Consider the following 20,103-nt stretch of genomic DNA (forward strand, 5'->3'; position numbering starts at 1 on the left):
CACACACACACACACACGTGTGCTCGTGTTAGGCACACACCTGCATTCACTGCGTGCCCAAACAGCCAGGGGCAGGTGGGCAGGTGTTGCAGCAAGGGTAGGTGATCAGCAGAAAAGGGCTTCTGCAACATCCTAGTTAAAAGGAAGAGCACTACCCCAGAGCCCTACAGCTGACTGCAAGGGCGCAAAAGCCTCTGGTGTACAAAAGCATCGATATAAGCAGGGATTCTCTCAGGCCTTTCAGCCCCAGGCTTTCTTGACCAGACCTGAATCCAACATAAAAACAAAGGAGGACTTTTTCTTCCCTTTTCTGTGTCCCTTCTCCCACATGACAGAATTATATTGCGTCGGGTTAGGTTTTGGTCCAATTCATCCAAAGTCATTAGTAAGACGATCAAGCCCACCCGAGTCTACTTAGGTGGCAGGAAGGAGGATGCAGTCAGGCTCATGGCATTGCTGCTGGAGGAGGAGAGGCTTGGGGGGATCTCACCAGCACGTACAAACACCTGAGGGGAGGGTGCAAAGAAGACAGAGCCAGGCTCTTCCCAGAGGCACCCAGGGGCAGGACAAGAGGCAGTGGGCACAAACCCAAACACAAGAGGTGCTGTCTGAACACTCTAGGTCTTCCTGCTTGAGAAGTGGGGTTCGACAACATACCTCCAGAGATTCCTCCTAATCTCAACCATTCTAGGATTCTGTGAAATTATTAATATAGATCACAGGCAGCCTGGCAAAGGTGATGCACTTCAGAGGAGCACTGATGGCCTATTTACACAGCAAGGAAATCCAGCTCTCAAGGCAACAGGAAAAGCAGGGAAATGACTCTGCAGTCCAAAGTTAGCTTTGGTCTCAGGAAAACCAACAACTACTTCATTTTTCTAAACTGTAAAGCCAAGTATATTTTTTCATTAATCTGAGTAATAGGAAGGGAGAAAAGTTAAAGGGGTTACTTTTAAGATATTTGTACACTTTTTGTGAACTAAGGGTATAGTTAGGAAACAGCCCCAGTAAGCTCGGAGAGCTGCTTACTCTGGAAAACCACATTCAGTGGCAGAACATGAGCTCCAGTTGTACTGGCAGCCGGGCAATTATCCAGCTTTGGGGATCAGCATCCAGGAGTGATGAGAAGAGCTGTCACCACGGAGAGCACCTTAATCTGCTGTCTCTCCACTTTGCTTCTTTGCTTCCAGTTTTGTAAGCCAGGTACAAAACTTTTACTCTGCTGGAGTGCTTTTTGACAAGGTTTATTTTTAATTTCTTCTGGCAGTAGGGGTAAACTTGGCATAATCTGGCAGGCACTGCACTCCGTTCCTCAAAAAGCAGCAGTTCTGCCTGTAGTAGGATGGAGACCTCTTTCTACCCCTGCTCTGAGGGGTAGGAATGGTTCATTTTTCCCCCCAAGAAAAGCAGTACAGCAGTAGGGAATTTCTCTCTGAAAACTTACATAGTACACCTTTAACCTTCAGTGTTGAGGACACATGTTCAGACATCTACTCAGCAACATTTTCTCAAAAATTAGTATTTTTCTCCTATCACAAGAGCTTAACAAAAGTGAAAAATATGTTCTTATAACACTCTGGCTTAACTTCCATATATCCCCTTAACATCCAAAACCTCCAGGCTCCCTACATCTGTTTGAAGATGGTTGCAGAACTCAACAAGTCTATACCCTTCTAGTTTCACATTCTTTTTTTTCCCCCCACTGATACCACAAAGCAATCTCTAATTCACAATCACATCCGTGTCAGGTTCCCAATCTTAAGAGAAGCACTTGGCACTTTAATCTTCAAGCAGATTACACATTTCCTGTTAGGACTTGAAATCTAACTCTGTGCATCTGTGTGGGTGCCTGCATGTTTCTTAAGATTTGCTTAAAAAAATAATAAAAGGGAAGGATGAACAAAGAGTTGAGACTTATTTATCGGGAGTCTGGAATTAGTTTTGCTGACAATGAAAAGATGAAGCGGAAAGGGCTGGGCCGCTTTTCCTCCAATCTCTGTGTGGCATCATGGACACTTTCTGTGCAAAGTCCCACTGCACTAAAAGACTGTCCCTGTGCCCCCAAGTCCCTGCTGCAGGGAGTGCTGGGAGCACCAAGCCCCAGCTCCTCAGGAGATGACCATTTGTTATATGCATGTCTGGAAAATAAGGCTGGCTACCCAACATGGAAAAGCTGACCATAGAGGAATTTACAGAAGGAGGGAAAGTCCAAACAACTAATTTTTGACTGCAAAATACTCCACCACTGAGAGAATGATAAAATAAGTTTAGCTTCAGCAGCCTCTCTCCTGGAATGAGCTGGCACTCACGAGCTGCTACAGAGCCTCCAGTGTCCAGTCAAAGGGGGAATGTAAAACACAATCTCCCCTGTCCAGTGCTAGGCTTAGGAAGGACCTCCAGATGGGAGTCCGACTCAGGTTACCAAAGGCTGGCATGAGCCCTGCTTGAGAAAACTGCAGGAGAGATGAATGATATTGGGAATAAAGGTTTTGAATAGTGAAATTTGACATGGTAGTCACTGCTTTAAAAAATATCTTTTCCTTAAATCTGTACTCACAGTACATTAGCATGTTACACACAAACCATAAGCAGAGTCAAATCAGAACTCTCTGCACTGCTCTGCTTTAACTTGATCCAAAGAGACTGCTTCTGATGCCCAGAAGCCTCTGAGTCTCCAGGTTTATCCATTCCTAGACTTCCCATCTGAGGCTCCCAGTAACACCTCCAGCTGGGCACTTCTGTGATGTGGGAGGCTGTCTGCTAGGAACTGGAGCGAGGTCAATAAATCAGAGCACTTACTGGGCCCAGATGAACAGCCCTTATACTGCAAAACTTGTGGTCAAAACAGTCTGGTTCTGATTCAAACCAGAGTCTGGAGTGCCTGAACACAAGCTGCACTTTTCAAGTGATGCAATGCACAGCTTCTTGAATGTCAGACCAGAGGCAGTTAGATTTTAGCTAGGGAAAAGAGTCCCTTACATTGGTATTTTGAGTACATATATATATATTTAGACACCCATAGAAAAAAGCAAGATAAATGTCTCCCTCCCTTTTGATGCATTTTGCCAGGAACCAAGCACAGTTCCTGGAGTGTCAGCTGTGTTGTGGGCTTGCTGCTCCTTAGCATGACAGCAGGATTGTGCTGATGGCTGAAGAATATTCCCTCTCCAAGGGACAGAGCAGAGAGCTGTCAAGGCAGGAAGGCTTTCACTAAAGCTGTGCCTGCCAGTGAGTCTGATGAGAAAAAGATGGTGGTACCTAAATGCCAGCAATTACGGGATGTAGCACTCCCTCACAGGCTCATTTGCAGAACCATAACAATCAAAGAATGCTCTTAGCAGTTTGCTTTGCCCTATATAAATAGGGGACAGACACCAGCAGAGTGGTTTGCAGTCTATCACACAGCACAACACGAAATAGCTGTCAGTGAACAGCCCCTCTACTATTTATTAAAGGCAGAAATGCAGCAAGGGTGATAGTGTATCTTCACTAGCTCATCCCTGCTCAGTGTGGCACCTCGTGCCATAATGCCAGCTAATCAGAGCAAACTCTTGTCAGGTTTCAGGCTCCAACATCACAACTCATCAAACCAGTGCTGAAAGAGTGATCCATAAAACACAGACAAGACCTCATGAGCTGCCTTCTTACAGCACATCCCAGATGGAAACTGAGCTGGCTCACAGGAAAGGCAAGAACAGCTCAGAAAGATAGCAGGTCTTATAAGGAAGCAAAATACAATGAAAACAACCAGCAGTAGTAAATTTAGACTGAGCACCAGGGCAGTGAAGTGCTGAGATGTCAGAAACACAATAGTGTCCCCAAAGCAATGCTAACAGACAGCTAGTTAGAGCTGGGATGGAGCAGGGCTAAAAAGACAGCACTGACTTGCTCCAAATCAATATGGCTGCAGGTCTTCAGATATCATTCCTGGCTCTGAAGCCTGTGAAATGTGTAATCACCTTGTCCATTTGCTCCCTGACCCTCCATAAAGTCAGTCACTGTGAAGGCCAATTAGTGCAAGGTGAGGTGGGTCTTCTACCGCTTTATATCTCCTCAACTGGAGATGACTCCAATTCACCCTCCACACCATTCCACAAATACAGGGGAACACTGGTAAGAGCAGAGTGGGGCTCACAGAAGTGCCAGTCAATAGTCTGGAGGTGCTTTTCCTACATACACACATGTACACACAGACACTCTGTACTTGGCATAAACAGCCAAACCACAGGCTAAGCTAACACCTCACACCCGGTAGGGGCTCATAAACCCAGGAGAAGGGCACTTTGACAGGAAATGGGACATGAAGCTTGAGAGGGCAGTTTTAAATGCAGCCTCTTACTATCAACACACTGGGAACCTAGGAAGCAAATATCCCATATGCACTGGAGATCTGCTGTCCTGCCTGACTACTGAACTCATCAGGCAGAGGTGATGAGTGAGCTGGGTGCAGTCATTATACCTCTCAGTCTGGGAGAGATTTATTCTGGCCCATCAGAAAGAAACAAGACAGGACTGTGTGACCTGACTTGCAATAAGCTTCAAAAAAAAGAAAGTCATGACCAGGACAGGAAATGAGTTTGGCAGAGGCTGGGACAAACCCAACACATGATATTGGACCTTAGCTTCTTGCTCATAATAATGCAAAAAACCCCATGGAAAAACAACAGCAGTGACCTATAAGGACTAGAAACCAAGCTGAACTGGGGAAATTCTTAAAATTAATACTGTTAAATAATAGGGAATATTATTGCCTCTGATCCCTGGCTCACACCCACAGAAACAAAAACAAACCTTTCTTCCAGAGAATTTTTTACACAATAGTGTTATTTGTTGGTTTGTTTTCAAACATTTATTTCCTAAGATAAGCCTGTGTCAAACTGATGCATGGGGGACTGGGCAACGCATCTGGAGATGTTTGGGGGTAGCTGTACGCAAATCCATTCCCAAAGTAGTGGTCCAGGAGCTCTAGAATTATGTAGCCCCAACACTTTGGGAAAAAATAAACCTTATAAAGCATATGTGACTGGGACCTTTACATGCTGCCACATTACAAATATTAAGAAAGTAATTTTCCAAAGACCTGTCCACCAGTTTTAGACCAGCTTCCCTCACCTGACTAAGCTGGTATTAGTCAAAGCCCGAATTCTTTCTTTACTTTTTGGTTTTGTTGGGTTTGAGTGACAGAGAGAAGCAGACTCATGCAGCCTGCAATAGTGTATGCATATGAACAGCTGCTAAATGTCCACCAGCTTGAAGAGAGCTGATTTTGGATTGGTATTTCAGATCTAATATGAGAGGCTCTAATCCACACTGGAACCTTCTGAGCCTGTATCTACATGCTCAATCACCAGCCTGTGGGTAAGCACATTTACTCTACACATTACTCAGTCATATCTGGTGCTCGGCATTCAGCACTGTCCCTAACTTACCTCTTCCTAGAGCAGGTCCTTGATCCTGCAATGGAGAAACCCCACCTACCCTGCATTAGCACAGTGGTGTGAGTACCAAACAGTATGTCAGCTCAGCACACTCAGGGTCCTAAAGTCTGCCCCACATTTACTGAGGTATGTAAATGAAGCTAAATCCAACACCTGCAGACTTAATTCCAGTTGCTTAGTCCAACTGAACTAAGGAGAACAGCTTTCAGAGATGATCTACCCATCATCCCCACCCACTGTGCTTTATATCATGAGGTTATGGCAGTCACACAGCACAGGAAGGGGATTTCTTTCAGCTGAGACTAAACAGAGATGTGCACTGGAGGACCCCAGAAGTGCACCCAGTGCTGGTAGGATCCTGATACAGGTCAGAAACAGATGGTGCTAAAAGCCCTCAAAACACTCACAGCACAGATATTTGGTTTGTGTGCTGATCTGCTCCCACAAAGCACATTATCTGCTGAGGCAGGCTTGAGGGTCTCACCCATGGGCACTGCTGTGAACCAGCACATACCTGCAGGAAGCCACAACTTGCCTGCCTGCCTCATTAGGTATGTTACTTGTACAGCATCACACATTGAGTACACATGGAGTAAGGTCTCTGCCCATTCCTCTGCTTTTCTTTCAATAGTTTTACTCTTACACTTCCCTGCTCACACCTTTTTCTCCTCTCCTACTTCTGTCCTTACCCACCTCTTCATTCCTTTTAATCCTGCCCTCATTTTCTCTTGTTCTTCTCATATCTTTCCTGTTCTCTTCAGCACTCTTCTAGTGCCCCTTTCATTTCTTGGCCTTTGCTGTTTTTCCCCATTGACTGTTATTCCATTCTGTTTTCATCAAGTCTCCTGCACTATTTGAGTTGTTTATGGGAAGGGCTTGACTAATTGTTGTCAGAAAACCCCGGTCACAGCTCAGGTCCACAATGTCAGGTGGTGAACTAAGAGGAAGCACTCAGTTCATTCCTCTACTTGAGCTTAGCCCTTCTCTGCACAATTACTCCTCTTTGCAGAGCACTCTCAAAAGAAGCCACACAATGACACTCATGTTTAGGCAAGGGACTGAGGCTTCCTACCACAGCTGGGTGGGGAAAGGGGTGGAGTGTCTTTAAGTGAAGAAGATTTTGTGGCTGAGGGCCAGCCAGAAACCTATGGATACTCTCTTTCAACCTTTAACACTCATCACATTACATAGGCATAATAGTCCAGTATTTCCACAGGCACCCAATGGCACAGGACTTAGAGGATGGAGCAAATTACTACTGCCTCCTGAGAAAACAGGTGTTTGCTCTCAACATCTATTTTAATTCCTTTGACTTTGCTGCAGTTCATAAGAGACTAAAAATTTATTACCAGAGCTGTATGAGAGTTTCACCATTTCTGCTTTACCATAGAGAGGAGTGACAGTGCAAACAAGGCAGAAAAGAAAAAGGAGAGGGGAGGGAGAAAGAGAGGAAGAGGGAGAGGGAAAGGAGTTAAATCAATCAAACCCTAAAAACTAACATTGTGGGAAAGCTTAGCAAGCACAGTGACTAGAAGATTTATAAAAGTGGCTGAGAGCATACTGACCAAAACTATCGCTGTAGACTCACCAGAGACATTCTGAGAACAAATGATGCCTCCTTAAAGGAAACCAGGTATTAAAAAGAACCTTATTCCCCTGTATTTCTTCTTAGTTTTCAATAACCATATAACACTTCTGTGGTAAAATAGTAACACGAACTTATGTTGACCTTTGATATTTGAACTCAGACCAAAAGAGAATAAGAAATCCCAAGCCCACGAGCGGCAGAAGTGAATGCGGTTATTCACAGCCGTGCTGTGGGGAGGCTCACCAGAGGTGGCAGCTCCCAAAACCACGCACTTGCTCTGCATTCAATGTCCTGCTCCTCCTCATTGGAGGACAGGAGTGGCTGGTGCTTACTGGACTACAAAACACACCATCATTGTCACCTTCTTCAGTACAGACATCCACAATGCCTACAGAGCATGCTGTCTTTGTGTTGCCCCAAAGGCCAGGTTGCACATTTGCATTAGGGAGCCACAGTTCCATGTACCTTGGGTTCCCTGGACCCCAGTTTGGACAGAGCGCTAACGCTGCCTTTGGTTGGGGAGCACATGCTTGCCAGCATCACCACCAGTTAGTTCATTACAAGGGCACTTGTGATGGCAGTCAAAAATAAAGCATTAACTTCAAAGTTAAAGGACATGAGGCAATTTTGATCCTGCATTCCACCCCCATTTTATTAAAAAAAAAAAATAAATCACTGTGACATATGATATGTCTGCTAACCTCAGGCTTCCAACCACCAAACTAATTCTTCCTCCTGCAGGTACCTCATCTGAACACGCAAGAGAAATTCTTCAGGGGACAACTTGTCTCACTGAAACTGAAGGTAAGCAGATCTCAAGAGAAGTCATTCAAACTTGGTTTCACATCTAATCGCACTCAAATGTCCTAACACAAGCCTTTGCTCCAAATGCATTTGAAGTTTTAAGGATGCTGCCAACTTTCTAGCTGCTTAACACAAAGACTTAGCCAGGGGAGGTGCCCCAAGAGAAACTTAACTGTAGAGGGAAATTAAAAAATATCTTCTGAATAGAGACCACAGAATGTGAACTGCCAAAACATGCTTAGAAGTTTCCTTCATAACCTTGTAAAACACTGAAGAAAGTCACAAGTGAGACAATTTCTCCTTTTAAGAGGAAAATTTATTCCATTGTAATTCAAAATGCAAGGCCCGTTAAATTTATAGACTTCACATTTTATTCAGTTGTAAAATTCTTGCTCTTATTTTTCAGATCTTGTCAGAGGCCTCAGCCCAAGTCCATAGTTGTGCTGGCATTACAGTGCTGCTGACAGAGAGACACCGTAAAGGATCAGCACCAGGACCTGCCTCCATGTTATCCCACCACAAGCAAAACAACGGATAAAACCTATTTTTCAACTTCCCCTTTGACAACTTACCTCACAAAACAGGTTTTTTTTCAGTAAATCATTTCTCACTTCAACTAGTTGTAGTGCTGGCAGAATGGGGAATGTGCAGTATGGGCTTAAAAGGTTGGTGGTCCCCCTCCTGTTTGCTGCCAGAGAAAAGCCAGGGCAAACTACAGCTCTGCAGCTGACTCAAGCTCATTTCAAACTGAAATTGGATTACTTGTGGGCAAAGCTTCCCTAGGGAGTGGGGCTTGCAGGATAGACTGCTCCGGATATTTAGTTCAGTTACCTCAAACTCCATTCCTTTCCCCAGAGCCCGTGGTACTTCAGCACTAAAGTTTGGTGCTTAGAGGTATCTCCCAAGTTTCCAGAACACTTGCATTATGGGTACACCTTCCTGAGCTGCTGAGCAACATCAGATACCTTTAATGACAGTGCCAGAGCTGCTCAGACTCTACACATTTGTCTACCAGCACTATCACACTCTGCATTAAAACTATGAGAGCATTCAATCAAATATAAAAGATAAAAAATACACACATTAAAAGGAAACCGAGATGATCATCAAAACCTCTGTTCTTACAAGCCTAGAAAGTGGGGTTTCTGATGCTTAATTAAGTTCAAAGAACAATGTTCAATGAACTCTATTCATCCCATGGCAAGTGCTCCAACTTCAGGTAGGTAAACACTATTCTTTGAATGATGCTGCCACTCAAGAACTCTTGTCAAAGCCATTCATTTAAGATTGTCATGCTGAAGAAGCCAGGATACTCCTTCCTTCTCCAGACTAATACTGTTGTGTCTTTATACCCAACTTCCTAAGATGCGTCTTCCTTTTATTTTATTAAATGCTGGAAATATTTTGCTGCTTGTTGAAGGTGACACATGCTTAGGGTGGACAAATAAAGCTCATGCACCTCAATTGTGATCTGAGCAATTCTTTGCACATAATTCGGTTTTCCAGTCAATCTAATTACAGTCTGAAGTTAATGCAGCAAAGACTTTCAAGTACAAAGCAAAGAAAACCGAGTAGGAGTGAAAGCCGTTCATTAATCCTGGCTGGTATTGGTAGGAGTGGCTTGTGCCCTCGGGCTATTCTCCCCACCTTAGCATTCAATCTTTATCTTACCTATTATGTGAATCAGATGGTAAATATTTTACTTTCTGTAAACTACAGTAACCTTTATGGTGATCACAGAGACCATTTGTTTTGTGATACGAATTTCTTTCTTCCAATCTAAAACATTCCGGAGCAAGATCCCCAAACAATATTAACTGACACTGTGGCAATGATTTATTGAGAGGATGGGAATAAGCTAAGAAAGCCTGTTCATGAGAAGAATTTATTCCTCCATAATATCTTTAATAAAAACAATAATCTATTCATCCTTCTTTACTTTTCATCATCTCTTATTTGAAGAGACTACATCTGCCACATCAATTGCTGCTAGAATTTAATTTTTAAAACTTCAAGTCTTTAAGATCACAGGTAATTTAACCCAGCAAATGCAGAACTTCACCACTTTGGGGCATGATTTTTTTACAAGGGCGGGGGGAAACCCAACCTCACCCCCAAACCCTGCAGGTATGAATTCTGCCTTTTCCTTTTGATTTTGCAGGGCAGACAGTTTGTCTTCTAAGATGCAGCCAGCCCCTTGGGAGGGAAGGGGCAAATCTGCCTGGGCCAGCGAGGTCCTCATGTAAGCGGCCCACTGGGGAGTGATGCCTGTCTGCTTAACCCTGTCTCTTTGAACTAGCCCACAGCACTTTGAGGGTTTCCATTCAATGCTGGAGCCAGAGGCAATTCCAGAAAACACATCACCATTCCTGGCATAGTTATAATATGTGGCCATCTGCAATTTTGCACCCACAAAACAGCTTATAAATCATAGCAAGGCTGGAGGAGCATTAATGAGTCTCCCAAAATGCTGATAGGGTTTTTCTGAGGGCAAGTGCAGGAGACTTGAAAGCTCTCAGAGCCTGTGCTGGGCAGTGCTCCCACAGGGCAGTGGGGACATGGCTCTTTTCATCAGGCTGCATTAGCCCATTGACAAAAGAGCATAAACTCCTTTTCTCTCACAGAGGAGAGGACCTTTTCCTGACAGACCTGCACAATGAAGGCACAGTGTCATCTGGCTTTGGGGGAAAGCACAAGGGCGAGCAAACTGAATCTGACACAATAGGTGAGGCAGAACCAGGCGGTGCCTCAGCTCAGCTCTGCTCCAGGCATCTCACCAGATGAGGCCAGATTCAGGCCATGAACAGGGCCAGGGGGATACCAGCTCTCCAGAAGGGCTGAGTGAGGGTCAGTGAGGAGAGCTCAGCACCCCTGCCACCCACAATCACCACAACAGCAGTGAGCACAAACACTCTGTGTTCCAGACACAGACTGTGGCAACCCTTTAGGAATGGTCAAAACCAAAATTAAGCTTGTGGGACTGTAGCATGATGTTCTGAGCAAAGCCATGACAGCAACAGCTAATTCAGAAGTTTCTGTTCTCTTGAAATGTTGGAGGTCAGCACCCATCATGAGTTCACTGCCCTGGCGTGAGCTCTGGCTTGCACGTGCTACTGGGGCCACTACAACTCTCAGTGTCTGCTCTCCTTTCCAAAGTCAGCTGTCTCTGGGGGGAGGTGAAATTATCAAACAAGCCAGTGGTTCCCAGACTGCCAACAGACCCATCAGGGACTACAACCCGTTACACCTCATGGCCATGCCACACCTACCTGGCACTCACAGTCAATGGCAGCACATGAGGGCTGTTGCAGCCTGGCACATCAATCCCAGGGAATCCCCTGTGCCCAAAGGCAGCTGGGCAAAGGTCCTGCCACAGCCAGTGTTGAGACACATTTTTGTTACAGTGCGTCACAGGACTTTTCCACCCATGTCCTGGTGGTCACTGCTGCCTGCAGAGGCTACACATCTGCTCCCAGCCGCTCCCATCACCCCTGCCCTTCCCGCAGAACCCCATGGAGGGCCATCTCTTAGACAGACCCATCACTGGGAACAGGGGTTTTGCCCTGGACTGCTGGCTCCAGGAGTGATGTCAAGAGGTACTTGCAGTCCCTGTGGCAAGAGGGAGGCACTGGCCCAGCGCTGGGATCAGCCAGGCGGCAGGGGAAGATGACAGGTGAGGCAGGTGGCCAGTACTCAAATATTTATCCTGGCCTGCAGCTTGCTCTCTCCCCTCATTCACAGAGGTTGTCCTCCTTCCCAAAGTACGACCCACTGCCCAAGAGAGCACATGCACCTCAGCAACCAGCAGCAGTTTAAAACCCACTGCTATCCCAGCAGTGTCCTGTGGGTTCCAGGTACCCAGGGAGGAAGATAATTTGAAGCCAAGCACTTGAAAAAGGCCTCCACTACATCCTTGATCCCCATCTCTCAGCGTCCAGGTCCTTACACAGCCCCCCCTACACTGCACTACTAACTGCTTGAAGTTGTCCCCCCACTCCTTAGCTCTGGATCAGTAAGGACAGTGGTCTCCATCGTCTGTGCCCTGAACATACTCTGCCAAATCCTGCTCAGAGCCAAGGAACTCTTCAGCTGAAGACAGAAGCGTGAGCTGCTCTTGACCAAAGCACTTATTTCAAAGGTGTTGTAACTGAGTGTAAAACACGAGAAGAGACAGGGAAACCTGATCTGGCATTTGTTACCCAGCAAGTAGAGATCTGGCTAATGCTGTTCAAGGGAGTTTGTTTAAGGTCTTACATTTATTTATCATCCTGTGCTTGCAAGGGAGATCCTTTTCTTCATGTTATACTCCAACAGGAGTCAGGCAGAGTTCACTTCTGGGAGCTGTGGGAGAGTAGGAGACTGACATCTGCTATCCAAAAGGGAAGGGATTCCCCCACCCTCCAACCAAATTCAGATATGAAAGTGGATGGATGCTGATACTGCCTTCAGCACTGAAGCTGCAATATGCTGTGTGGGCAGATCCCACTTCAGCAGCATTCACAGTAAGATCACACAGAAATAAAGGGAAGTCTGGATGAATGAAGGAAGAATGTCACATCTAGGCACACAATCTGAAAGTCCAATTCAATTTCTATATGGGCTTTTACATTCTTGCTTACTTCACATGCCAGATGAAGACTTATTTAAAGCTGTGTCAGAGAGTTCTGAAAGATAGCTTTCATTAAATCTACTTAGTTCCTGAATCCAGTTTTTTTTCAAAAATTTCTCTCTCCTACCACCCATTATTCCCATCTAGTAGTCTTTCATTATTTGTTCAGCAGTGCATAATACTGCTCTTTCTTTTTAAAATTATCCTCATTTGATTGCAGTGATCAAAACCAAAGGAATATAATGAGAATTTCTCTATTCAGTAAATAGAGACAATCAACAAGAGACGCCATAGGGGAATGTTTTTAGCCAATTCTTCAAAAGGACACCAAACTGCTCTGTTTCATATTAGATCTTGCAGAAAATCAGGCAGGACTAACAGATGTGAGTACAAACAGCTCAGACCAGCTGCCCACCACCCCACTAGGTGGGTTCCTCTAAGGTAAGATGATGGCCATGTGCCTGCATAGTACAATGGCCACGGTGACACATTTGTGCTTGAAGGGACAGTGTCCCCGTCACACTGACACGTCACTTCTCAGGCACTACAGCATCAGCATCTGAAACAGATTCATAGAATCATCAGTGTTGGAAAAGACCTCTATGTTATCAACTCCACCTGTTAACCCAGCATCACCATGTTCACCACTAAACCATGTCCCCAAGTGGGGCAGGAGGCAAAGTGCACCTGAACCAAAGCCTGAATCTGTCCTCCTGCTTAGCTCTGTTCGTTCCTCGGCTGTTTTCCTGGAATGAGTCCAGTAGAGAGCACCAAGAGGTGTCTTTACATAGTCAGGTGTTTCAGAAAGGCTGGTCCCAAGAAAAAAACCCAAAACTTAAAAAACAAAGCACCCCTTTAAGACCCTGAAAACAACTAGAGCACTCAACCACAAGATCTTTAAAAATTACTGAAAAACAACTCAAACAACAAAACACTGTATGGTTTATACATACCTTTTGTACATGCCTTCCAGAGTTCAGTGCTTTGGGTTGTATCTTTTGTCTCTTCCTCTTTATCATGAAGAGGTTATGTTTTCTATTGTGTGAAGTTGTGTTTTTTAATTGGAGTCAAACTTCTCACAAGGCCCCCCTCTTGGCAACGAAATGCTCCCTATCATCAGGCCTGTGATGAAACCTCATAATTTATCAGTGCTCTATCTATATATAGAGCAGAGTGCAAGAATTTCCCGCTCAGATCCCAGCCACAGCATGGCTGCGACAAGGCTATCAGGGTCACAGAGAAGCACATATATAAATCTGGACTGCTCGTGCCTTGTGCTCTGCCAGCCTCCAGGAACATGAATATTGCCGCTTTATGTAAAACCCAGTACTCTTCCCCGACTACTCTTTTCTCTTACAAGGAGGACCTCCTTAACAAGGCACCTGCAACAGGAATTTTGCCTAATAACAGTACTGCCACATTAGGAAACAGCACTTCATGACCTCTCCAAAACAAAACATATTTTAATTATATCTGAGGTGATATCTTTTTATATCATCTAAATCAGAAATCCAAACTAAAAGGGAGGAGAAAAAACAATAAACAATCAAACTGGTAGAAGTCCATGCTCTCGAGCACATTCTTTGAAAAAATAAAGACACAGCCTCCTTCAGCATATCCGTAGCCAGCAATACTAAACTGAACCAACTTGCAGCGTACACATTGTAAATCGTCTCAAACAGGAGACATCCATGTTCGAGCCATTAAAACACACTGATTGAAAAGAAAGCAAGCCAGGATACTCCAACTGAATGATCTGATGTGGAATGCACGGTTTCTGCAGCACTCCAGCATGTGCACAGCCAACAGCACTGGTGGGACAATGGGTAACTGATACCAACCGTATCCGAGGAGGTGCTGCAAGTTCCTCCCATGTCTGGGACAACTTTGTGTCAGTGCTGGTCTCCCAGGCACATAGATAATTAATTAGTCATTCTCCTCCCTCCTGCACTTCCATTTTTACAGCAAGCGTCTCTGAATCCACTTCTAGGTTGTGCAGAGAGGAATTTTTGCCATAAACATAAAGTCACTGCAGTTCCTACACTGGTGAGCTCTCCCAGACCCCTGAAGAGAAGAAAAGGCAGAGCTCTCTGTGGCTGCACAGTCCCACAGATAGTATCTGTTTAGCTGATGTACTAATGCATTTAAAGAGATACCTTAAGGACAAAAAGGTACAAGTCCAAGCTCCAGGGAAGGGATTTCTACCTAATAGCTGCAAGTCATTTGAGATGTTCAAAACATAAGCTAATTTATGTAATGACAGCAGGAGATAAGTCCCAGCTATTTAATTATAAAACCTTCCCCTACAGAGTCTTGTCTGTGCTTCATTTCTGTGAAGTGAGTGAAGAGCATTTCTCCACCCCACAGCTCAGTTTTCAGTTAAATTCTGTGTAAGTGATGGGCTCAGAGAAGTACTCCAGTAGGTACAGATCTAGTGGCCATCCAGACCCCTCTAAGTATCAGCTGTCATCTTCAAGACCTTTACATCATGACTCTGATCTAGTTCACAAATCAAAAGGAAAGTCATCACGACTGATGGAAATTCAGCATCTTCCTGGTGCGTTCCATGAGTAAGCATCAAACACACACTGGAACTAAGCTGCCTCTAGAGAAACTTTACAGTCTGTTTACATAGCTACACAGTCCAGAGAAAACATTCAAGACTTTGCATCATAACCAAGACATAAATTGACTCCCCATCACTGTATTGCATCTGGCCATCATTGTTGGTGTTGTCCTGCCCTGTTTGTTTCTCATCAAATCCCCTTCTCCTTTCTTCAGCAACACCAAGCAAGTCCTTAACTAAGAGCCTTGCCTAAACACCCCCACACACTTTCATCCCAGCACCCTGCAAGTCCGTGCTGCTCCCTCTGGCAGCTCTCCCTCCACACAGCCCCCTCCTGGCTGCCCACCCTGCCAGCAGCTGAATCCCAGGGGCTCACTGTGGGTGAGCTGGGGGAAACCATCACGTATTTCCTCAGTAAGTGACAATGCCTGTCCAGGGGTGCTTTCAGAGAAGACATGGCAGTACTATTGGCTCTGTAACAAGGATTACACTCAGCTGGTGCAAGAATAACCACAGATAGCCAACAGCTCAGTGATCCTATTTAAATTAAAAAGTTGCAACCCACCATACTGCAATAGCCAACAAGAGGTGGAGCAACCTGCACCCACTCAAGATCTCTCCCTCAACAAAGACATCTGATTACAGGCATACTCAAACACAAAGCTGAGACCTGCACAGTTCCCTGTAATCATCTATTTCAAGCTGAGTATTAATGAGGCAGCAAATTTTATCAGGAAGAGATTATTTTCTCCTGATATCATCTATCCTGACATTATAGTGTAAGCAGTTGAAACATAACTTCGGACTCTGCAATCTCTACTACAAAAGGCTGAGGGAAAACATCATTGACTGGGCTGGGCAGAGTTTATGCCTGTTTCTGTTTGCAAAAGCTCTAACAATTGAACTTTAAAAGCTGTTGGGCTGTTGTAAATAAGACAACATAGGCATACAACTGAACTGAGACATGCACAGGATCACAACACACCTCCTCTTCCCAAGCATTTTCAAGATGCAGTCCTTGTTACAGCACTGTTTACAAAACAAGGAAAGTACAACTCTACTAGGTTTGATTTATAGAATAGACATCCTCACGGGTCCTTCAAAGGTACAAATTCACAGCTGGTTTCATCTCAATGAACTGCAACAAACCCTTAGAAAAACAAGAGTTTTACATATCATGCATGTTGCATAATGAAAGCATCTCATCAAATTGGCTGTGGGGTGGTGTAAAGTTTGGGTACTGAATTTGAGAGCTGTCAAGCACCCACTGTTTCTTTTTGAAGTTAAGGAGTTGTGGATATTCAGCATGCTTTGGGATGAACTCTTAGGAACAGCAATTCTCCAAATGCACAGCAAAGGCTGACATTGTTGAGGCACCTGGTCAAATTTTACTGCCTTAAATGGCAACATCTGTAGCTCATTAAAAATGAGAAATTAAAAAAAATAAGCTTAACTAGCAAAATATATCCAAACCTGTTTCATCCCGAAGGACCAGAGAAGACATTAAATGAGACATATGTTAAATCGTATTTCTTAACACGTGGTCAGAAGGTACTCAGAAACCACGGTGACAGCAATATCCAAACCTGAGTAGAACAAAAGAGACAGCTGAATGTCTCCAGGGAGTATTGCAGTATAGCCTGTGTCCAATGTCAAAATAAATAAATAGCATCTCAACTGACTACAACTATCACAAATTGAACAAGAGATCAATTCCGCTTTCAAACAATAAAACTAGGAAATCCCTTAAATCTGCACCCCGTGCCTTAGGTAGTGACATTTATATAAGACTGATTTTCTCACACATGCTGCCCTCTTAAATGCCACGATTTGACCTCTTGATCACTTGAGCTACTTCAGGATTTCTGAAAGCCATAACCAATGGCTACAGTCTGGGTAGTGGCTCTCACAGGGGATCTCAGCACTAATGTCAGCTCCCAGGGTTTCGCTATATGAATTTTCTATCCTCAGAAAGCAGCAGTTATACTGGCAGCTCCTGCCCTAGCACCTACAGGCACCAGCAAGAAGCCCACAGGCAGCTGTGTCCAAAGGAGTCAGCCAAACAGCAGTGGCTGCTCAGGTTGGATGGCCAAGAAGATTCCTGACACAACTGGCAAAGGAAAGCCAATCGGACTTGCCAATTTGGCTTTATGGGAACCTTGAACCAAACCTCACTCGCTGGGACTTGCAGCTCTTTGATCTTCATAAAGACAAAAGATGAAAGGTAATGACTGTTCTTACTGAGGTGAAATCTTCACAAGGTGTGATGTCAGCTTGGTCTGACTATGCAAGTCCAAGAGCAGGAAGATGGGGGTTTGACAAAACTGACAGGGGACACTGCTGGGCTACAAAAAGAAACCTAAAATACTTCAGCAAACACATCACAGAAGCCTGTATGAAAGCCAAGGAGAAGTGCATAAAGAAAACACATTAGATTGCACACAGCGGTTTAATCAGTAAACAACTAATTAGATTTCCATGCAAAACAACACAAAAGGCCATCATTTTTAAGGCATCTGAGGCCACATCACTGTGCAGAAAGCACAGTCAAATGCATGAGCCAGATGGCAAATCAAAGTCCCAGCCTGATGAACAGCCCTGAGGTTAACCACTGTCCAACAGAATTGATGTTCTTGTACAGGGACAGACAGGGGGGGAAAAGTGAACAAAAATACCAAGACATACCAATCATATCTACTTTGTTAAAGGAGACTTACAAAATACTTTAAATAATTCTGATTGCTTAAAAGGAAAAAAATATAGCATAAAAAAATCATAACACTGGCCCTAAGTGAAACATAACTAAATGCAGGAATACACTGTAGGGAGAAGTACATTATCAGACTGATGGAAAATGATGAACTTCACAGTCACAGGTCTTTCTTACGGTCTGAAACTGAAGCCATAAATTAAGCTAAGTACAGATTAAGAATGCTACTTACTCTGATCTAGTTTAAGAGAAAAGTGCTTGTGGAACAGGAGAAGGAGGAAGAGAGAGACCCACAATTACTGCCAGTATATCCAGGATGAAGGAGGAAACTGGGGAGTGTGGGGGGAAAATCCTATTGTGATATGAACCCCATCATCTTTACTGCAACTAAAACTCAGAGACTTAGTGGAGTTATAAATTTTCCTTTACAGATTTGTTTCATTGGTCTCCTGTGAGGTTTATTCGGATTAAGATAGTGTGGATGTTTGGTGATGTTTGATTAGCAAATGGTTATTTCCATGCTCTACAAGTGACTTCAGAGTTCTTCAGTTTTGCTAAAATCCACTCCAGTCTCTCAAAAGCATCGGGTTCAAAAACTACAATATATTGCAGTACAGGATATGTCTGAATTCAGTGACTTTGGTGGTTCTATGAACTCAGGAGATTTTGGCAGCGATTGCCATATGCTTCAATAATTTTGAATTTGATGATTTGGCAGGATCTGCTCACACTCAAGCCTCTGCTGGTCTGCAGAAAAACTGTTTACTGTAGTAACTGTAGAAACACTGAGGGTATTGGAGGAGCTCCTGCTTTCTATCCAAAGAAAGGGCTAGGACCTACATTGTCCCAGCTTATCAGCTGGTTTTAACAAGAGTTATTACCTCCTCTGCCAGCCTAGCCCTGCTTCTGGCCTTTGGCTGGCAGACCCAGAGGGAGCACAGAAGACTGCAATGATCATAAAGCTGGGGGAAGATATACTATAAAACTCTTCGAGTCTCAAATAAGCGTCTCTGTATCATGAACAATGCAAGCAGAAATACTGCTACAGACAAGTGAAACAGAGAGAGGTTTGTCCCCATGAGGAAGAGCCAGACCCAAAGGCTGCTGCTTCCACAGAGCCATTTCCCTGCCTCCTGCAGGCACTAATGTAGACCCTTAAGGTCATTGGCAGAGGACACACAAATTTGTCTTCCACAGGGAGTGAACGGGAATAGCAAACTGGAGGCAGGGGCTAAAGAAAGCATTTGTTAATAGCACGTTTTACAAATGGGAATGTTGCCTGTCTTGACATGCTGCACGTGAGCTGAAATGCAGCTCACTGGGTGGGAGCTGCCAGAGGCAGCAGGAGTTGTTCTTTGGGCTCCTTGGGAAGCCCATGAAAACAGACTCAAGTGCCAGGGCAGGCGCCTGCAGGGCTCTTTGCCCTCTGCAGCACATCCCGGCCCCGCTCCCCCACACATCAGCTGGTAGGGCCCCTACACCCTGTGGGGAAAGAGCAAGGCAGCAGATATTTCCTCTTCAGATGAAAACACCTACTAACACTTCCCAAACTCCCCCATGCAAAACAGTGGACTACTCCTACTCCACAGCAGTGACTGACCATAGGACACCTCATACACATTATACAGGGGAAAAGGTTGTTCCAGTTTCCAGTATCAGACTCCTCTATTTGCACTATAGAAATACTGTAGAAATGCTTTGCTGTACTGGGCATTTTCCATCTACATCATAAGAGTCAATCTTTGGAGGCAGAAGCTGTTTTCAGGGCATTCCCCAAGAACAGAGAGATAAAATGAGCAATCACCACGTCTGTTTTGCAGTTGGAGGCACAGGCATTCCCCTGCCAGCTTCGGAACAAGTAGCTCTTTTGTCACAGCACTGTGACAAGGCCATGCAGTCCCTTACAGCAAGGTGCTCAGACAGCTACAGAGCTGCCACCATTCCAGTGAGGATCTCCACACTGCTGTGAGCAGGGACAGGAACAAATCTCAGATTCCCGGGTGCTGGCTACACAACCTGTAGCATGGCACTGCACTGATCAACAGCTACGTGGTCTAGAGGATATTTTCAAGGTCACAAAATTGTCAAAAAATTGCTCTCTAAGTTTAAAAACCTTACCTCTGGAAGTGTTAGCTGTCAACAAAGAAGGAAAAAGAATACCAGGAAGGGGTGTGGAAAGAGGCAGGACTGTCCCTTGCAGCAGCTTCCTGCAACTAAATTAGGTTAAGCAGCAGGAGACCACCCTGCCAACCACCCTGAGGAATTCTGCGGCTGTGGGAAGCACACACTGTAAAATAAAGGAGAGTAGGAGCTACAGCTAGAAAGAAAAATAGAGAGTGATAGGAGAAGCTCACAGTAGCTCTAGCAACTGCCTGAGGACACACTGGG

At 44.7% G+C, this 20,103-nt stretch overlaps 1 protein-coding gene across 2 annotated transcripts in view; it reads right to left on the reverse strand.

The window, feature by feature from the left end:
* Nucleotides 1-20,103, reverse strand: part of GPC1 (glypican 1) — a 202,872-nt gene that overhangs the window by 143,001 nt on the left and 39,768 nt on the right. Inside the window, exon 1 of one of the 2 annotated variants that reach the window (XM_027661855.1) lies at nucleotides 7,027-7,123. The exons of the other annotated variant lie outside the window; for it this stretch is intronic. The gene's annotated coding sequence lies outside the window, so the exon portion shown is untranslated. Of the gene's footprint in view, nucleotides 1-7,026; nucleotides 7,124-20,103 lie in introns of those variants that run through there. 2 annotated transcript variants of the gene reach the window in all.

This window comes from Corapipo altera, unplaced genomic scaffold (genome assembly GCF_003945725.1).
Source record: "Corapipo altera isolate COAL_440 unplaced genomic scaffold, ASM394572v1 175, whole genome shotgun sequence".
NCBI lineage: Eukaryota > Metazoa > Chordata > Aves > Passeriformes > Pipridae > Corapipo > Corapipo altera.